Source organism: Aedes albopictus, chromosome 2 (genome assembly GCF_035046485.1).
Source record: "Aedes albopictus strain Foshan chromosome 2, AalbF5, whole genome shotgun sequence".
Classification (NCBI taxonomy): domain Eukaryota; kingdom Metazoa; phylum Arthropoda; class Insecta; order Diptera; family Culicidae; genus Aedes; species Aedes albopictus.
Window position 1 is genome coordinate 126,514,120 of NC_085137.1, and position 19,115 is coordinate 126,533,234.

At 41.4% G+C, this 19,115-nt stretch overlaps 1 protein-coding gene across 4 annotated transcripts in view; it reads left to right on the forward strand.

Moving 5' to 3' along the window:
- The first annotated feature begins 14,982 nt into the window (after positions 1 to 14,982).
- The window catches only part of LOC109420026 (receptor-type tyrosine-protein phosphatase kappa), a 651,236-nt gene continuing 647,103 nt past the window's right edge, over positions 14,983 to 19,115 (forward strand). For all 4 annotated transcript variants that reach the window (XR_009997479.1, XR_009997481.1, XR_009997480.1 and 1 more), the window contains exon 1: positions 14,983 to 15,607. The gene's annotated coding sequence lies outside the window, so the exon portion shown is untranslated. The remainder of the gene's footprint in view (positions 15,608 to 19,115) is intronic.

A 19,115-nucleotide genomic window follows, 5' to 3' on the forward strand; every position in this document is an offset into this window, starting at 1 on the left:
TTCATCTACAGCTCATAGAACTCAAGGCCTGACTTTTACCAGGCCATCCCGGGTACTCAGGAATCTAGTCGAGGAATTTACTTACTCCTGTTCGATATAGTATTGGTTTCGGGAACTAACCATTGTTTTCCGCGTGCAAATATCTCTCATTGTTGTCCGTCTATGGTTCTCTGAAGTCAAGGCATGACTTCGCTTAGGTCATGACATTTTCCTAGGAATAGTTGTGAGAGACCTTCTCATTGACACATGATAGATTATGAGTTTATGAAGTGCACAGAGGTTCCACATAGGTAAAACATGTGATTACACAATGAACTCAAGGTCTGACTTAAGTCAGGCCATCCCGGGTACTCAGGCATCTGGTCAAGGCTTTTGATAACTTTTGTTTGATGTAGTATTGGTTTCTAGAGGCAATCATTGTTTTCCGCATGCAAATAAGTCTAATTGTAGTCCATCTACGGTTCTCTGTAGTCAAGGCATGACTTTGCTTAGTTTATCAAATTACCCTAGGAGTAGTTGTGAGAGACCTTTTCCCTGATACATGATGAAATGTGAGTTTATGTAGTCAATAGAGATTCTACACTGGCAAAACATGTGATTACAGTTCATCAACAGCTCATAGAACTCAAGGCCTGACTTCAATCAAAATGTCCCGTGTATTCAGGAATCTAGTCGAGGAATTCACTTACTCCAGTTCGATGTAGTATTGGTTTCTGGAGCAAACCATTGTTTTCCGCATGCATAAAATTCTCATTGTTGTCCGTCTATGGTTCTGTGAAGTCAAGGCATGACTTCGCGTAGGTCATCAAATTTTCCTAGGAATAGTTGTGCGCGACCTATTTTGACACAAGATAGAATATGAGTTTATGTAGTGCACAGAGGTTCCACATAGGTAAACCATGTGATTTCAGTTTATCTGCAGCTCAATGAACTCAAGGCCTGACTTCAGCCAGTCCATCCCGGATACTCAGGAATCTGGTCGAGTCTTTTACTTACTCCTGTTCGATGTAGTATTGTTTTCTGGAGTTAACCGTTGTTTTCCGCATGCAAATATGTCTAATTGTAATCCATCTACGGTTATCTGTAGTCAAGGCATAACTTCAATCAGATCGTCCAAAATTTCTACTGCTCGTTGATATAACAAACATGATACAGATGTTCAAGTATTGGTGCAAATAAAAGCGATAAAAATAATTGAAAATAATCCTTGGTGATTATTTCGAGTGTTCATGTTTTATAAGGACGGATTCGGACAATCCATCGAGATATTCAGGAAATATTAATAGTACTACAAGGGCAATACATGTTCAAAAGATGTCTCAGATGACCTATGGGTTCAATAAAGGAATAATGTCTAGTGTTTAATTTCATTTGAAAACAACAAACGCAAATGAAGACTTGGATGGTTTAGATATATTGAATATCTCAAGAACTCAAAGAAACCTATCGAAAAATCTCAAATTCGAACCTGTAGCAACATCAACTATCGTTGGGCAACGGAATGTGCAAACTTTCATTGAAAAACTTCGTTAAAAAGAAAGTTATGGGGGTGCAAATCGTGCTTGGCATTATTTATGCCCGACTTGACTCAGTGACCCACCGGCCTTACTCCGTCCAGAAGTCCAAGAAAATATTGATCCCGTATATTTCCAAAACTATAGTGTTTTGCGAGTTTGTGTTCAAAATTTGGTTGAAATTGTTGAGAAATGGGCTGTTGGCGATTTTTTGAACTTTTATTTTTTATCTGGGGTCAAACGGGTTAAACGAAATTTGACGTTTGAGAGTTGTCGGCACCGCTCAAACGTTAAATTGTCTGTTAGAGTAAGCAGGTCAACATAAATTCGTGCCGAAGTTCATACTCCCTTAGCACTTAAATATATAAAATACCATGCGCCTCCTTCTCTTAAAAAATACGTGTTATGTCCCTCTTTTCCCTCTGTGCATTGAAGTTGGCCCATGCTGTCCATCTCTCCCCATGGACCATGTCAATAACCATATCAACACTATAACATACCCACTTACCTACATTGCTCCTAAACTAATATTGGTTATAGAGACACATTCTCTCGTAACTCTCAACAACAACAACAACCATCGAATGAAGCAGCAGGTGGTGGTCTGTGGGTGGTCGGCAAGTCATTGACAATGATGATGATGATGGTGTTGAGTGGAGAACACGCGGCACGCTACAGAAGAAAATCAAGCGACTTTTTTTTTCATCTCGCGACCACGACGACGACGATCCCTTCATTACGGGGATTGCTTGGGCATCCTTTTCCTTTCGCGCTCAGAGATTGAAGAGATTGCCCAAAACAAGAAAAGAATGAGTGACAATGTGCTTTCCATTCAACTCGGGAGAGCATGTGGAAAATCCTTCGTCTAAAGGAGCGAGTATTTTTCACCCGAAACAGGTGGTTAATAATAAAACGGCACTCACCGGGAGTTGGTTGGTCACTCATGCTCAGCTGTGACTGTGGGGAGAGAATGTGCATTTGAAGGATGAAAGTTCGGAGAAACGCATTGAGGATTAGCTGTGGTGGCGTGGCAGCGGAAGGGCTGAAAAAGATACAGAAGGTATCAATTATGCTCACGTAACAATGTTGTGTTACATAAAGGATGTGGAATGGAAGTGGCCGGAATATGATGGGTGTAATCCTTTTTCTGGAGAAGTTTTTGTTTTGAGTGGATTCGGTTGGACAGGTGCTACTGCTGGATATTGCACATTCACAGGAAAGGGATAATCCATTAATGCTGTAGAACGTCTCGACTCCACCCTTTTATTATTACATTACATATTTGAACTATTTCGAGGAATAGCGCTTCAATTCGAAGGTTTCCTTTTTTCCATTACTCCGCATCATTTGTGGACGTCGACTAATTACAATCCACTGAGAAGAGACAAAGATCTCCAAGAGATTAAATTTGGTTCAACTGTGCTTTTTTTCTGCAGGGGTGCTTACTATGAGGAGGGTTAAATTAATTATGAACTTTCTTCGAGTTCTCTTTTTTTAATTTACTCTGGGGTGGAAAAATAAATTATTGAAATGGAGGGGAAGTGCGGAAATAGAGTGCTGGCCGCGTGGGTTTGCCAAAAATAGTCATTTAGGAATGTAATCACAATGTTTCAATGGTCTGAAAACGAGCTTTTAGATGAGATTTTGGCTTTGCATTTTCATGGTACAAACTTTTTATCCAGCCGGGGCCTGTAGCGTAGTGGCCCGTAACATAGCTCTGGTCCTCACAAGTTCCTACATCAAGCTTCCACGGGCCAAGCGATGACAAAGACCGACAGTTAAGAGTTGTGTGCTTAGCTGGTAGTGCAGCATGGGTACTGTTTTCCTATTGACTTCAGCTTGATTGAGGAGGTACGTCTCGGGCGTCTGTTCACCAAGGAGGTGCGGCTCAAACAGCGTCTGTTCTGGTATCCAGCGGTTGAGTATGAAACGCTCCTGCATCGGAAGCTATACCTAAGGTGGCAGCCCCACCACGGTGGAAAGGGGAGCTTAGGCCAACAACCTACTGTTTCCGAAACCAGAAAATCGTTACAGAAACCGAAAATGAAAGATTACAAGCTGATTCAACGGCAACGACTTTTAGCGCGAAACAACGGACAAGACTTGGAACTTGGAATGTATTAGCCCTAGCCCAGCAGGGCAAACTGGCACAACTAGCCAATGAGGCAATTGGCCATCTCGGAACCCCCTCCCTCCCCCTCGTAGACTTTTTTCCATACAAAATTTTCGAAATTTGTATGAAGCGTAGACTTTGACCAGACCCAACCAAATCTTTCGTATAAAATCAAAAAATCAATACATTTTACAAAATTTAAAAACCCAATAGGAGAGCGCAATGAAGAGAGAAGATGCTCAGCGATGCTAATGAAAGTGATGCATTCGGCAAGCATATTTTATTGTCATAACTCTTGATTATTATAGTAACACATTCTGCAACATCATAAATACAATTAAATTAAATGGTAAGTTACGTTTTAAAAGCAAAGATGCGTTAAATAATGTAGTGGCGTGTATATCTAGAACGTTGTTCATTTCCGTTTCCGTAAAAGTAGGCTTAGGGATCAGAAAGTTAGGAACACAGTTTTGGACTCCGAACTTTCAATACCAAATATACCTGTTAGCTGATATCGCATCAGTGCGCCGTACGTCTAGACCTTAATCCACGATGAGTGAACGATAGAAGAAAGGCTCTCGCTACCACGCGGTGAGTACCATAACAGATGAAAACATTAGTTGATAAGAAGATAAGATCGAGGAAAAGCCAACTGAATTCTATTAAAGGCAGTACCTTTGTTGCTTGATATCAATAATTTAATAGTAAAATTCTACTGCAAATTACGTTAAGTTTAGTTGTTTAAATTTCAAACAGTGCCAGTGCATGAGATTCATTTGAGGTAAGCGTAAACTTCTAAAACTTATCCACTTAAACTAAATTACCGTTCTTATAAATAGGCAATCATTTACGTGCTAAACAAACGGGAGCTATTCTTTGTTCCATATCACCGGTAAGAAGACACATTATTAATTAAATAGAATATATTCTGATTGTTGATATTGTGATAGACTGTATCCTATGCCAAAACGGTCTTAGAACGGTGAATATCGGCGCGCTACCATAACTGAACTTAAGAACCGGTGAGAAAATATGAAATGTAGTTTCTTTATATGTTCATTTATCTACCTCCTAAACTATATCATAGCTACGACTACCAGGCCAAGCATCCGCTCATTGCTTGCCTACGAATTGCACGAAAGGAACTAAACGTGAGTAGAAGTGATAGAATTAAGCCATAATCAATGAACTGCTTTGGGCAAACACACTACGGTCCAATGAATTAGAACAGGGGTTTCCAAAACCATCTACACGTTGCATGAAAAACAACAATGTAAATTGTAGGATATATTATTAATTGATGCAACATGTATTCAATGTTATTTTTAGGAAAATTATATTCTCCCTGTTGTCATCGGATCACGAGTATTCATTCATTCCGTGTCGGAGAATCACAATTTCGGAAGTTCCGCTGAATAAAAATTCAACAATACCCATTTTGCATGGCTTCAGAGCCAGTAACTCCATAAAAAGGCCACCATCTTGCATTTTGAACCGCCATATTGGATTTTCTGGACATCACTTTTAAACTCTCAACTTCTTTTCCGTATCAAATATATCCATTTTGCATAGTTTCAGGGCCTAACTCCGAAAAACCACCATTTTCATGGCTTCAGATCCTATATCTCCATAAAGCAGCCGCCATATTGGATTTTAGATCGCCATATTTAAATTTTATGGCCAGTTCGACCGGTGCTGGTCCAGATCACTAAAATAACAATAACTCCGGAACGTCTTGACCGATCCTAACTATTTTCATTATTGGCAAACAATGCGGTAATACTCCCAAATCGATTTGTGCTGAAATCGGTCAAATCGGCCAGAGGGAAGTGCCTTAAAAGTGAGTGACCTTTTTTGTACATCCTGCTGGAATTTCGAAAGTCAATTATGACTGCAGCCAAGCAAGACCGTGAGAAACCCATGGAAACTTCGGCAGTGACAGAATCCGCGAAGGCAACCCTTTCGACTAGAATAACTTGAAAATGACCCTTGTTCAACCAAAACCTTGGGACATGTGTGCTGCTTGGGAAAGGTTCCGAAGTCTACCCAGACGGTGGCCTTCGCTTTCGCGAGTAGTCAAAGGAGTGCAGCGGATGCATCTGCTTTTTACAAGCATTCACAGAAACATGTGAGCCGCCCATCAGGTGAGGAGCTACTAAGAGGCACTAGCTAGCCTAACCAAGAAAGCCGGCAGTAATGCCGGTAATTCGGACCCAGCCAGGTGTCTCTAGGGAAAACTGGGAAAGGTGGATCTAAAAAGGCCTCGTCCCGGATTGATGGGAACAGGGGATTGTTACCATTGTTAGCCCGTCATCAACTACAAATTATGGCGGATCAGGGGAGGACCCGCTTTGGACATGCCCATGAACCCTAGTTGAGCGGAAGAGGAGAAAAAAGAAACCTCTGGATATGTAGGAGGAGGAGCGTAGGGACATCAGGCCTAGAAAATACAGGAGGGCAGGTGCCAAGCGCGAGAAGGGTGACGCCGTGACGCGCTCGTCATCAAGACTGAACAGTCTAAGTACTCGGAAGTCTTGAAGGCGATGAGGAGCCACGCCAGGCTCGTGATTCTGGGAGCCGACATGCGAAGTATTTATTTATTTATTTATTTATTTATAAAGATTTTAAAGTCAACAGGTTAAAACACCCCAATGACAAAACTTAAGTTAATACAAAATATAACAAACAATAATTTCACATTAAACAGAGAGTACACGCAAAAAATTATCTCTAATCCTTACTCTACTTAGATGGAAATCGAAGCTAGAAAAACAATTAACAAATACACGACACATGCTTCTAAAGGGTTCGTTCATCCCGTAGTTTGTTCTGGATCTATCAATCCGCAGAAAATCGTTCGAACGTAGAGGGCGCCTCCTGATATTCACGTTCAATTGATATAAGAGCTCCGCACAATCAATATTAGAAGTGAGTAGGTCGCTTACAAAGCAGGCCTTAGCGACATCTCGGCGAACACTCAAAAGGTCGAGATGAATCAATTTACAGCGATCCTCGTATCTGGGAAGATTGATCGGATCATTCCACTGGAGATTACGTAGAGCGTATCGGACAAACTTTCGCTGGACACTTTCTAATCGTCGAATTCCATTTCGGTAGAACGGAGCCCAAACTACAGCTGAGTACTCCAAGGTCGAACGTACTAAGGCGCAATATAGTGCTTTCAGGCAGTATACGTCGCGAAAATGTTTCCCGAAGCGGAAAATAAACCCCAATTGCGATGAGGCCTTTGATGTAATATAAGACACGTGCTCCTTATATGTCAATTTCGAATCTAAGATTACTCCTAGATCTTTAACTGAGCTTTCACGCTTAACGGAGGCGCCAGCCAAAACATAGTCATGAATATGCATGGACCGTTTCCGACCAAACGAGATGACAGAACATTTCGTGGGATTCAAAACCATACGGTTGCGTTCACACCACGTTGCAAACATTTCCAGTTGCTCTTGTAGAAACTCAGCATCTTTTGCCTTTTTTATGACCCAGAAAAGTTTGAGGTCATCCGCATAAGACTTTTTCTCACATTTTAAGATAAAGTTCAAGTCATTCATGTAAAGTAGAAAGAGAAACGGTCCTAGGTGGCTCCCTTGCGGCACTCCGGAGATGACAGGAAACGCTGACGAACGGTGGTCCCCAATCCTTACTTGCATAGACCGTCCAGTTAGGTACGAACGTATCCAGACAAGAAGATTGCCGCCTATTCCCAATTTATCAAACTTGGCTAAGGCAATTTCGTGGTTCATTTTGTCGAAGGCTGCAGACAGATCTGTATAAATAGCATCAACTTGAAAGCCTTTTTCCATATGACGAGCTATGAATGAAGTATACGAAACGAGATTCGTGCTTGTTGAGCGTTTCGGAACAAATCCGTGTTGATCAGGTGAGAGGTAGTTCGAGCATTTTTGCGACAGGAAGTCCAAGACAATCAATTCAAAAAGTTTCGAAGTAGCACACAAAGCGGCAATTCCTCGATAATTTGCTATGGTGCGTTTGCAGCCTTTCTTGTGTACCGGGAAAACGAACGATTCTTTCCAACACCTGGGGAAAACTCCAGATGCCAACGACAGGTTGAAAACCAGCGCCAAAGGAGATGCAATTGCATGGATACACTGCTTTAGAACGACGGATGGAATGCCATCTGGACCGAAGCCGGTTGATCCTTTCAGACGCTTCGCTGCTGCCAAAATCATTTCGTCTGTTATCACGTGATGAGGACCGATGGACGATTGGAGGGGCACATTGAATGCGGCTGCGACGATATCTTCGTTGTTAGTCGGTTCATTGGAGAAGACACTGCTAAATTGTTCCCGAAAAAGCGCTGCAATTTCATCTGTCGATGTTGCCTCCAGAATTCCATTGGTCATCGAACAAAGAGTCCGATTTCTTTGCGTTGGTTACCAACATACCGCCAAAAACTTTTTGGGTCCGACTTCAGACGACGCTGCAAACGAACTTGATGGGCTTGGAACAATCTCTCGTTTAGTCGCTTGTAACGTTGATTGGCTCGAAGGTATCGCGCCCTCCGGGACGCAGTTTTGGTTTTGCTAAACTTTCTCAGCGCTTTTCGTTTCTCCCTCTTCAGACGCTTTAGACGTGCGTTCGACCAAACTGGATGAACTTGTACACGGTGAAGCTTCTTAGGAACGAACTGGTCAATAGCATACAGCAAAATGTTGCCGATGGTAGAAGCGGCTCGGTCGGTATCGAAGTCACGAAGTGCGGAGTACTCGTACAGGTGAAATAATTCTCGAGCTCAAGCGCGACAAGGAGTGCAAGGGCGCCGTTCACAAATGTCTGGCGGAAAAGGTCGTTGGTGAGGGTATTGAGGTGAGCGCTCTTACAGCGGTGGCGACTCTGAAGGTTAAAAACCTTAACCCTCGAACAGTCGCGTCTCCGACCGCCTTCAGTAACACCACGCTCACGCTTTGTACAACAAACGTGCATTTTTCATGGTGAGTGTACTCAGTACACGACACGACTGGTCCTGGATTAACTAGATCACTAACTTGGGAGAGCTCATCGTGACGCTGCGAGGTGCAGATTGTCACTGCAGCCACTAGGCTATGGAAAGGCCCGGCAGAGACATACATGGCCTTGGTACAGCTACCTGTGGCGGTTGCTAATAAGTCCGTTAAAGTAGGGGAGCTCAAGGTGAGCAGGTCAGTGTGTCAACTGACCTTGCACGAGCCACCGAAGATTTGCTTCACGTGTCTGGAATCAGGACACAAATCATAGGACTGTACACACTTAATTTTGAATACCGTGTTCGGTAAATTTTTGACGAAAATAGAACAGCTGAATACAGGTATAACGAATTGTTTACCTTTTGCACCCGTTTTTGACAGTTGGTGTACTGAGCCTCAGTAAAATCGATTACCGAAGCTACCGAAAAAGTTCTGCTGTTCTATTTTCGTCAAAAAAGTACCGAACAGGCAATTCAGGATTGAGTGTGTACAGTCCATGAGAAGAGCAAACTGTGTAGACGATGCGGTGGCGAAGGCTATAAGGCACAAGGCGAATCACCATCGTGTTTGATTTGTTCCGGAAAATCCGCGAATAACAAGCACTCAATGGGTTGTTCAAGGTGCCCACGCTTCAGCAAAGTCGTAGTGGACAAATCGCGGCAGAGCCCGATTCTTTTGCCTTCTTCTTCTTCTTCTTCTTCTTCTTAATGGCTCTACGTCCCCACTGGGACTTGGCCTGCCTCGCTTCAACTTAGTGTTCTTTGAGCACTTTCACAGTTATTAATTGAAAGGCTTTCTTTGCCTGCCATTGCATGAATTTGTATATTGTGAGGCAAGTACAATGATACACTATGCCGAGGGAGTCGAGAAAATTTTCCCGACCGGAACGGAAATCGAACCCGCCGTCTCCTGAATGGCGATCCATAGCCTTAACTACTAGGCTAACTGGAGACCCCGATTCTTTTGCCAAAGGCGGTTAAACCACCCGGGGAACCGTCGGCATATTGATCAATATGCTTGATCGGGGGAAGGTGCTCGAAAAGATCATCCTCAATAGAATGTTTAGGCACACCCAGGGTGTAAATGGTCTCTCGAGCAACCAGTAAGGGGAGGTCGACCGTAGACGCTATCTTGTCGGTTACGAGACGGAACACAACGGAACGGAACGGAAAGCGGTCGACCAAAAAGGTAATTTTTCAAGTTCCTTCTAATTAGTAAGAACGATAAATGCTGCGTTTCGTCTCGTGTCCGTTTAGTATTTTGTGATCGTGAATGTTCTTACGTTAGCACCATCAACATATTGTTTGTACCTTCACAAGTTTCTCGGAAGTTACATCCAGAATCGAGAACTAGTTTACGACACAGAGGTGAGTCGGAAGTGCTTTCACGTAGCCTCAGGGAGTCCCACATATGATTCCATTAGTAGGTCCGGTCCGGTGTTATGGAATATTATGTACGACGAGGTGTTGAGGTTAAAGTTTCCGGTGGGAGTGGCAATCGCCGGCTTTACTGACGACATCATGCTGGAGATCTACGATGAATCGATTTAATAAGTGGAATTGATTACTGCCCTCTCGATTGTAGTTGTGGTGGATCCAGGAAACTAGAGCTTGCACACCACAAAACCATGGTATACAATTTTCACAAGGTAAGCCAGTAACGCGTGTAAACAATCATATTCAAAGTAAACATATGTCATCATTGCTATCCTTACGCATAGTTGCTTGTATGATAGACGAGGTAGCAGGCTATCTTTTCCCTTGCACTCGTTCAATCAGCGATATTAACAACGTCTTCAACACATATCTTCCAGAATATTTCAGTAACTAATTTTGAAAACGACGTATAATCAATGGTGTAGCATTGATTATACGTCGTTTTCAAAATTTGTTACTGATTTCACCTTCTAAATGTTGAACACCGTGTACAAAACTAAGGTGGTGGTTGTGTACAACCGAAAGTCGGAGCAGCAAGCAATGATCAGTGTAGGCGATTGCACTATCACTTCGAAGCGCTCCGTCAAACGCTTGGGGTGATGATCGACGATAAGCTTATCTTCGGTAGCCACGTTGATTGCTAGCAAAAGAGCCTCCACAGCTATACCTAGTGGCACTGTCCCGGATGATGTCCAATAGCTCTGCGGTGTAGGCCAGAAGCGCATGCCTTTGGCTGGTGCAACCTCGTCCCGGCTTGGGTCACACCGCTGAGTACTACCAGCTACCGTGAAGCAGGAATACTGTTTTTGTGCTGATTGCATTCAACAATACGAATAAATGAGTGTTATCATTTTTTCTACTAGCTGAACCATCCAGCATACTTGACAGTTGATCAGCAAAGTTGTGCAGAAGTTCAGCAAAAATGTTGCTGAAATTCAGAAATTTGTTTTGCTATTTTTTTTGTACTGGAAGCATATCAAAATTTTTGGTGTGTAGGAATGTGCTTGGTTGGAATTTTGTTTCAACGGCAATCACCCACATCGTCTGGAAGATACATAGAAGATACGGACTCGGAAAGTGGCTAGTTCAGACGCTATACAAGAGGTGGTTCAAGGGTTCGGATGTGGTTCGCAGGCCGATGCCCTGCGGTTGAAATCGACCCTTACAGCGATTAAGTGGTTTAGGGGGTCTCCTCTCCAGTTAGTCTATCGATAAGGCTTTGGGACGCCAATCCGGAGAGACGACGAGTACGATTTTCGTCCTGTCGGGAATTTTTCATCACTTCCCTGGACATACTGTATCGTTGTACTTGCCTCACAATATACAAATTCAAGCAATGGCATGCAAAGAAACCCCTTCAATTAACGACTGTGGAAGTGCTCGAAGAGCACTAAGTTGAAGAGTACCAAGTTTCAGTTAGAACTAATTTATGTGGGTTATGTGGGACATGTCACCGAAAAGAGCCAACCCACATAAATCAGTAAAATTCCACGGTGATCAATCCCGATCAGTTCCAGTTAGAACGCCGAGTAGAAGAAGCGATTAAGTAATCGGGGAGCACCAAGGGGAGAACATCATGGTAGAGTTGCTGCCATGTGGTTGAAAAGGGGTCCCCGGCAAGGTCGGGTCAGGTAGAGGCCCCATATCGGCACGTCCTTCTGTGTGCTGGCTGATAGGGCCTTACTTGCGGGAAGGTCAACTCGCTGTGCACTCGGTATCAGTTCTTGATACTTGCTGTGCAGTTGGGTGCAGGCGTGCTGGTTGACCCTGCCCGCTTTCCGAGGACAAAGGGAGTGGTAAGGACCACTCGGGAAACTGCCCAGGTAATTAAAAGTTCCGCTTCCCATGGCAAAATGCACTTTCAAGTTCCGCGAAGTTCAGATAAAGTTCCGAATGGAACTATCTGGCTGCATAAGAGGCTAACGCTGAGCCTTGCTGGAACTTCGAGCACAAGTTCCGGCAAGGCTCAGCTTTAGCCTCTTATGCAGCCAGAAAGTTCCATTCGGAACTTTATCTGAACTTCACGGAACTTTAAAGCTGCTTAAGATGCTATTCGGAACTTTGTCAGAACTTTCAAGTTCATAGAAGTTTAGCTCAGTAGCATTGTGTTTCAATAAAGGTTACCTGTCATTTTTTGCATAAAATAACTGTTTAAACATACACGAATGAAAGATAAATTTCAATTCATCAAATCAATGAATATTAGGCTTATACAACGAGCAACCTCGAACAAGCTGCTTAGTCCCACACTACCTAGACCTCCCTGTTCAGGTGTCTGATGAGCAGTTTATCCTCCAGGGTTTAGAAGAAAAAATGCACACATACACCATCTCAATTCTTCAAATTATACCTTCTACGAAAAAATAGTACGTTTACGTTTTTGTAACGTTTTAGGTGGTGAAACAATGTCGGCACCCAAACGCACCTTATATTCTGCTGTTTCAGATATATCGTGCACCATTCTTATGAGCGTTTTACAGATGCTACAGTTGGTGTACATGGTAAACATTCTGTGCGTTGGATTCAAGGGAAAATCCGTTAACGTTTCAACTTCCCTATCAACATGATCAGTAATGACTTGGGAACCAAAACAAACCAACGGAGAATTTAACAGAGAATCACTCCCACAGTAAAAAACTGGAATAGCAGGTACTCAAAAACTGCTCTACTTCAATATATATTTCTACAAGCTTTCTCTTCTGAAGCAATATGACGGTGGGGCTCAGCGCTTTTCGCATTTTTGCATAACATTAGGCTAGAAATCAAGAAATAATGAATAATGCTTAATCCAAAGCTTGTTGCTGTAGCTAACTAAATAGTTATGCAGCCATTCCATAGAAAAACGATATAGTGCAACTCCGATTGTCGTGAAATTTGGTGGGTTTGTAGTTCGAAAATAATTAGACTTGTATTTATTTTTATTTCGTCATTAGGGTGATCAATTTTCAGATCAGATGGTCCTGAAAATCAACGTTTTAAAAAACTATTTTTTTTCCTCAAAAAATCATTACTTCTGAACCAGTTGAACGATTTTAATTTTTTTTTTGTTTGAAAGCTATTGAATTGTAGTTTAGGGAAAAATACGTTAAAAAATGCAAAAAAAACGTAAAAAAACGCAAAAAAAGCAATTATTTTCATTTTTTTACTTTTTATGGTCTCGGGACCAAATGGCGACCTTGGTTTTATATTTTTATCAGAAAATTTAGGAAATTTGGTGTAGCATATCTAAAAATTAAAGATGCATGTTTTTAAGTTTTTGAGATATGATATTTTGAATATAGTGAGCCATAGGTATACTTTAATACTAGCTGCTCTTATATTTATTGCCTGATATGTATTGTAAGTCATCATATAACTAGCCTTGTTTTGCCTTTTTGAATGATTCCCGATGGTATAAGGATTCAAAATATAATCAATTTTGAAAAAATGTATTGTATGAGAAAATTTAGCCTTTTTTAAAATCATATCTCAAAAACTAAAGAACATACATCTCTGATTTTCTATTATGTTACGTTAAATCTCCAGAATATTTTGATAAAAATTTAAAACCAGGGTACCTCTTTGGTTTCAAGACCATGAAAACATGGAAAAACTAATATAATTGTAGATTTTTTTGCACAAAAACACTTTTTTTTCCTGAAAACTAGAATTGAACAGCATTCAAACAAAAAAAAAGGAGTCAGCTGGTTCAAAAGTTATGATTTTTTTTTGAAAATATTTAGTTTTAAAAACCTTGTTTTTTTAGGACCACCCTATCTGAAAATTGGTCACCCCAATTGCACTATATCGTTTTTCTATGGAATGGCTGTATGAAGAAAAACCTCAGTCATAAATATTTACAATTGTCGAGATTTGCACGATAGAGTAAAAAATAAGGTACTAATTTTTGCCGAAGTTTATCAAATAACGAAAATTTACGAAACTAATTTCAGTTCAGTAACCTTGAACTACTAGCCTCGATACTGAGCTTCATTTTTAATACAAATTTGCTTGTCATTAAAGTGGTTTTCCATAAGTACTAATCAATTTTGTAGATGGAATGCGTAAAGTGCTGAGCACTACTGCAATAAATATGATGTCTAAAAATACACACGTATCTAACAGAGAAGGATGGAGACGCATGGTAATTCGTCAGTTTATGAATAGTTTTTCTACCACACATCATTTTGTATCTAGACGAGTATTGTCCAACATTTTCAAAAGGAAATGATTTTGATATCAGCAAAAAAGCTGTTTGCATCAGCAGCTGATCCCATTAAAATTTATCCCAATGCATCCTGTTCAAGTATCCCGCACACAAACACGTGCCACAAAACCTCTCAATGAAAACCTACCATCCTAACCTATCGAACGCTCCAACTGCTCTCCCAAACATCCAGCCTCTCCACATTTCCCGGCTGATTTTCCACGCCACCCATCAACCCAGGGAGAAAGCAGAAATTGAGTAGCTGCTCATTCTCCCGACATCAGTCTTACCCAGTCAGCTGTGTTTTTCTCTCCATCTGTTTTCCCGTTTTTCCGACTGGTGGGCTGGTGTTGGTGCAGGCCAGCCACTCCTGTTTGCATGTAACAACCCATCATCATCATCATCATCATCATTGCCATCGTTGCGTTGTGGTCGCCTCGCAGCTGTGTGGTCCATTTGACATATGGTCGGTTTAAAGCTGTGGTGGGTCAAGTAACAAATTAGGACTCAATATGAGTAGTTTGGCCGGGGTTCATCTCGAAACTTTCGATCGGGAGTGTGTATAAAATTTTAATAAAATCGGTGAAAGTCGGAGTTATTTTGAACGATTAGAGAAGTTTTGTATTTTCTTGGAATAGAATGAGCTCACATAGTCTAATCTTACTTACCACCGACCATTTGACTGCGATGATGATGATCATCATCGTCGTCATCTGTATATGTCCGTCGTCGTCGTCGTCGTCGTCGTCGTCGTGTGTGAGGACCACCGACGACCGAGTTTCCAATTTCACACTGGTGCAGTAGATCGTGAGTACTTGTACGCGTTGGACGCAAAGTTGCCGTGGAAAATAAGCTCGTCGTGTGGAGGAAGCGCAAACCGCCCTTTGCTTGGCTCCCGCCACCAGTTTTGCCTTCGTCGCCGTCGTCGTCGTCACCGTCGCGAATCCCCCGTGTATCTCAACAGCATCAGTCCATCAGCAGCAAGCAGCCACTGTGAGATTATAGGGGAGGGTGGTGCAAACGTGTCGTCTCGCCGCCGTCGTGGTCGTAGTCGTCGTCGCCCTTGTCCTCGTCGTCGTTCGTCACCTATTTCGCAGAGTTTTCGACAGACTGTCACACTATAGGGCCAGAGAGGAAGGAAGTTGACCATTTCGGAACCATTTGGGAACCTGTGTGGCATCCGGTTTCATTCGGAGGGAGGTGTGTTTCCCGTGTAAAGTGCGTCCGTGTGTCACATCCGGTTGATTGTTTCGAAATTAGTGTGACAGGCTGCTGGCCCCACCCCCAGGGTGATTGTGCTGCCGCTCTCGCTCTGACTGTGGAGAAGGAGGAACGAGCTCCCGATAAGGATCATCATCGCATCGGAAAAGAAGGTAAAAAAGTGTGTGCAGATTTTCTTCGCTGATAAACCGCCCACAAGCGGCTGTCGGTCTGCAGGAATAACTTGGCTTTTCGTATGTTGCATAAAAGGATGACTTCGTGTAGTTTGTTCGCAGCTGGGGCGCTGGGAAGTATGCGTTTTATGACGACAAAGGCCACCACACAGCACACGGTGCAGTGGTGTATTCAGTGCACAGTGAAATGAGTCAAGGGAGTCCTCCGACCCGGTGGAAAATTTGTGTGGCCTTGGCCGTTGTCAATAATGATCGTTCGTTTTGAGAAGTCAATGTGAAAAAGTAATTCTATCCTCGATATGGGAAGAATAAGTAGTGTATTCCACATGGGGAACAATTTGTGCTCAGTGTTTGCGTGAACGGTATACTGAGCGGCATTCCACGTCAAAAGGACAACACTTTACGCTGTAGCTACAAATCTGAAAAAAATGCATTTGATATATCTGTTTTTTTTTATATATTTTGTTTAAACAAGTGGACATGTTTTTTTCAAAATTTTAGGATTTGCTTACAAAATTGAATAATAATTTTGGATTGACGTATTTCTACAGGCATTCATATAAAGATCCCTCCAGGAATTCCTCTAAACATTCCTCCAGAAAATCTTCCAGGAATTCCTCCAGACATTCCTCCAAGAGTTGCTCCAGCGATTCCTCCAGGAATTCCTTTCTGGATTCCGCCAGGAGTTTTTGAAGGAGTTTTTTGGAGATTCCACCTGGAATTCCACCGTCCTTTAGAAGTTGTTGTATTTGTTCAGTCATCCACTCATGAATTAAAAATACTCCATGCAGCTCCTCCAAAGGAATTCCTTCAGACATTCGTCCTTCGATTCTTTCAGGAATATATCCTGAGATTTTTGTCTCCAAAAATTCCTTCAAGAAGTTATCTATGGATTTCTTTAGGAACTCCTCCACAGATTTGTCTAAGAGTTTTTGCAGGGATGTTTCGAGGGAATTCCTTTAGGAAATTACTGTGCAACTCGGGTTTGACGGGTACATAGTCTTGATAAATAAAAACGAGTTGTAATCTAACACGAAGTTTCGACACTTTGGATAATAAGTTCTTTAGGGAAAAGGTAGGGTGTCTACGCCAATAATTTAAAAGTGTTACAAAAACTGAACTTATGTAACAACATTTTCACCACTTGACAGCTAGATTTAGGCAAAATCACGCAGAAAAAAAACGAATCTTTTTGCTGAAGAAGACGCAGTTTTCAGCAGTTTTTTTCAGGAGTATGCTCAGGGATTCTATAAGGAATTCTTACAACAATTCCTGCAAGGATTTTTTCAGGCATTTTTCAAGGGATTAGCTCTGCGATTGTATTGAATGATGTTAAACCTGATACCTTTCTGAAAAAGTATTTACTTTTTTCAATTCGTAGGCTGTTTTTAAGAATATTGAACGTCAGTTCCAAGGAAATAAGGACGAATGTCTTTAGGTCAAATGGAAATAAGAGCGAATGGACATTAGGTATAATGATCAACAAGCCATCGTTCTCACATAGATTGTACTTTCAAGCACTAGTAACATCAGAGGTTTTTCCTATTTCAAAATAAGACTGTTCTTTCTAGTAACATTGTTATTTGGCGACCAAATTGCTTAATTTTTTCATCATTCACCTTCTTTTTATGAAAGGCTGTTCATCGGCGATCGAATTGATAACATCATAAAATATTTGACCTTCTTTTGATTACAGGCTGTTCTTTCAAGTTACACTGTTGACAATTTGGGCTGGCGATCAAACATCTGAGAGAGTTGTTTTCGTAGCTAACTTTTTTGAGTGAGTGTTTTTGGTAGCTAGGCAGCTGAGAAATTTATCCTTCTTTAAACCAAAAGCTGTTCGAATTGCTCTTTTATGTTGTTTATTGGCGGATTTGTTTTTCTTTAAATAGGCTGTTCTTTGTAATGAAACTGGCTGGTGATCAAACTAATACCTACATCTGAGATTTTTACTTTTTTTAAGAATAGGTTGTTTATTTTTAAGTTGTAGTGCTACAATGTTGTTTGGTGACCCAGCAACCAACTCATTTTAAAGATTGTTTCTCCTTTTAATAAAAAGCAGATCTTTCAAGGCCTATTATCCAATTGGTCTAAGTATCATCTATTCAGTCCAATGGTTATTCGACCTTATGTCCGTTCAGCCTAATATCCTTCAGTCTAACGACCCAGCATCATAAATCTTGTTTTGAACTTCGCTTCTCAGCTTCCACACATTCACCATTATTGTGGAGCGGACCTGGTGTGGTGGTTAGGATACTTGACTAACACGCCAAGGACCTGGGATCGAATCCCACTCCCGACAAACTCGCAAATGTGAGTTCTTCCTTCGGAAGGAAAGTAAAGCGTGGGTCTCGAGATGAACTAGCCTAGAGGGCTAAAAATCTCGTTAATACAGATAAAAAAAAAATCACCATTATTGATTGAAAGCATTAATGTCAAAATGTTGCTATTTGTAAATCTGGTGACCGCATAACTCTTAAGCCTTAAGCCAGCGATAACTTTACTAGCTTTCTCTGTTTGGTATATCTAACTAGCATATACTTGTATAATAAATATATAAATAACTCCCATTTTTGTGGCATAGGTTTAACTATCTTTCAAATATACGGTGTTTTTTTTTTACGAATATGTTGTTATTTTTAATCAGAAACTTTTCCTTCTTCTGATCAAATGCTGCTTTTTCAGTGTTATGCCTTATACTTTTCTGGTATAACAGTGCTAAATTAATATTATCATTGAATTCCTCTTCTTTAATTGGTAGGCTGTAGCTTACTGTTAGATAAAAAAAATATATGATCCATTTCATTTCAAATGTTGATCAGCGCTGATTTGAAATTTCTATCTTATCATGATGTTGTCTCTCGATTAGTTAAATCTTACTCTACTCATATTGCATGGTTTTGGAGCCTAAAACTCTATGCAACAGCCGCCATCTTGAATATCAGGCCACCATCTTGAATTTTTGGCCGACATCGTTAGTTTCTGTGCTAACCGGAGCAATATCGCGGTGGAACATGTGTTTCTCCGAGACAATCAGCTGCCCTTCTTCAATCTCATACTTGAGGCTGAATAAGGGCGGGATTATGAAGATGTTATTAATTAGTTTAAATTTTCACCTATATGGTTTCGCATTATGCATTTTACACAGTGTTCTGTGCATCCTCGCCTTTGGCGCACTCAAATCGATACCGATCTGGCTTTATTGTTGCTGTCCTTTTTTGTGATGTGATTGTTAAGAGTTTAATCTTGCCTAGTTTGGGTAGTGGCTACGGTCAGGATAGCTCAGATCAATCTTCAGCACAAAAGAACAGCAACGATCAATCTTTGTAGACTTATGCAAAATGGTACAGCCCAAGTGGCGTTAGTCCAAGAACCTTACTTTCGTAAGGGGAATTTCTATCTAGGAAACCTTGTGAATCCGGCGTTTGCTACTTTCAGTAAAAATGAAATGGCAAACTCTCGTGTCATGCCTCGAGCATGTGTGCTT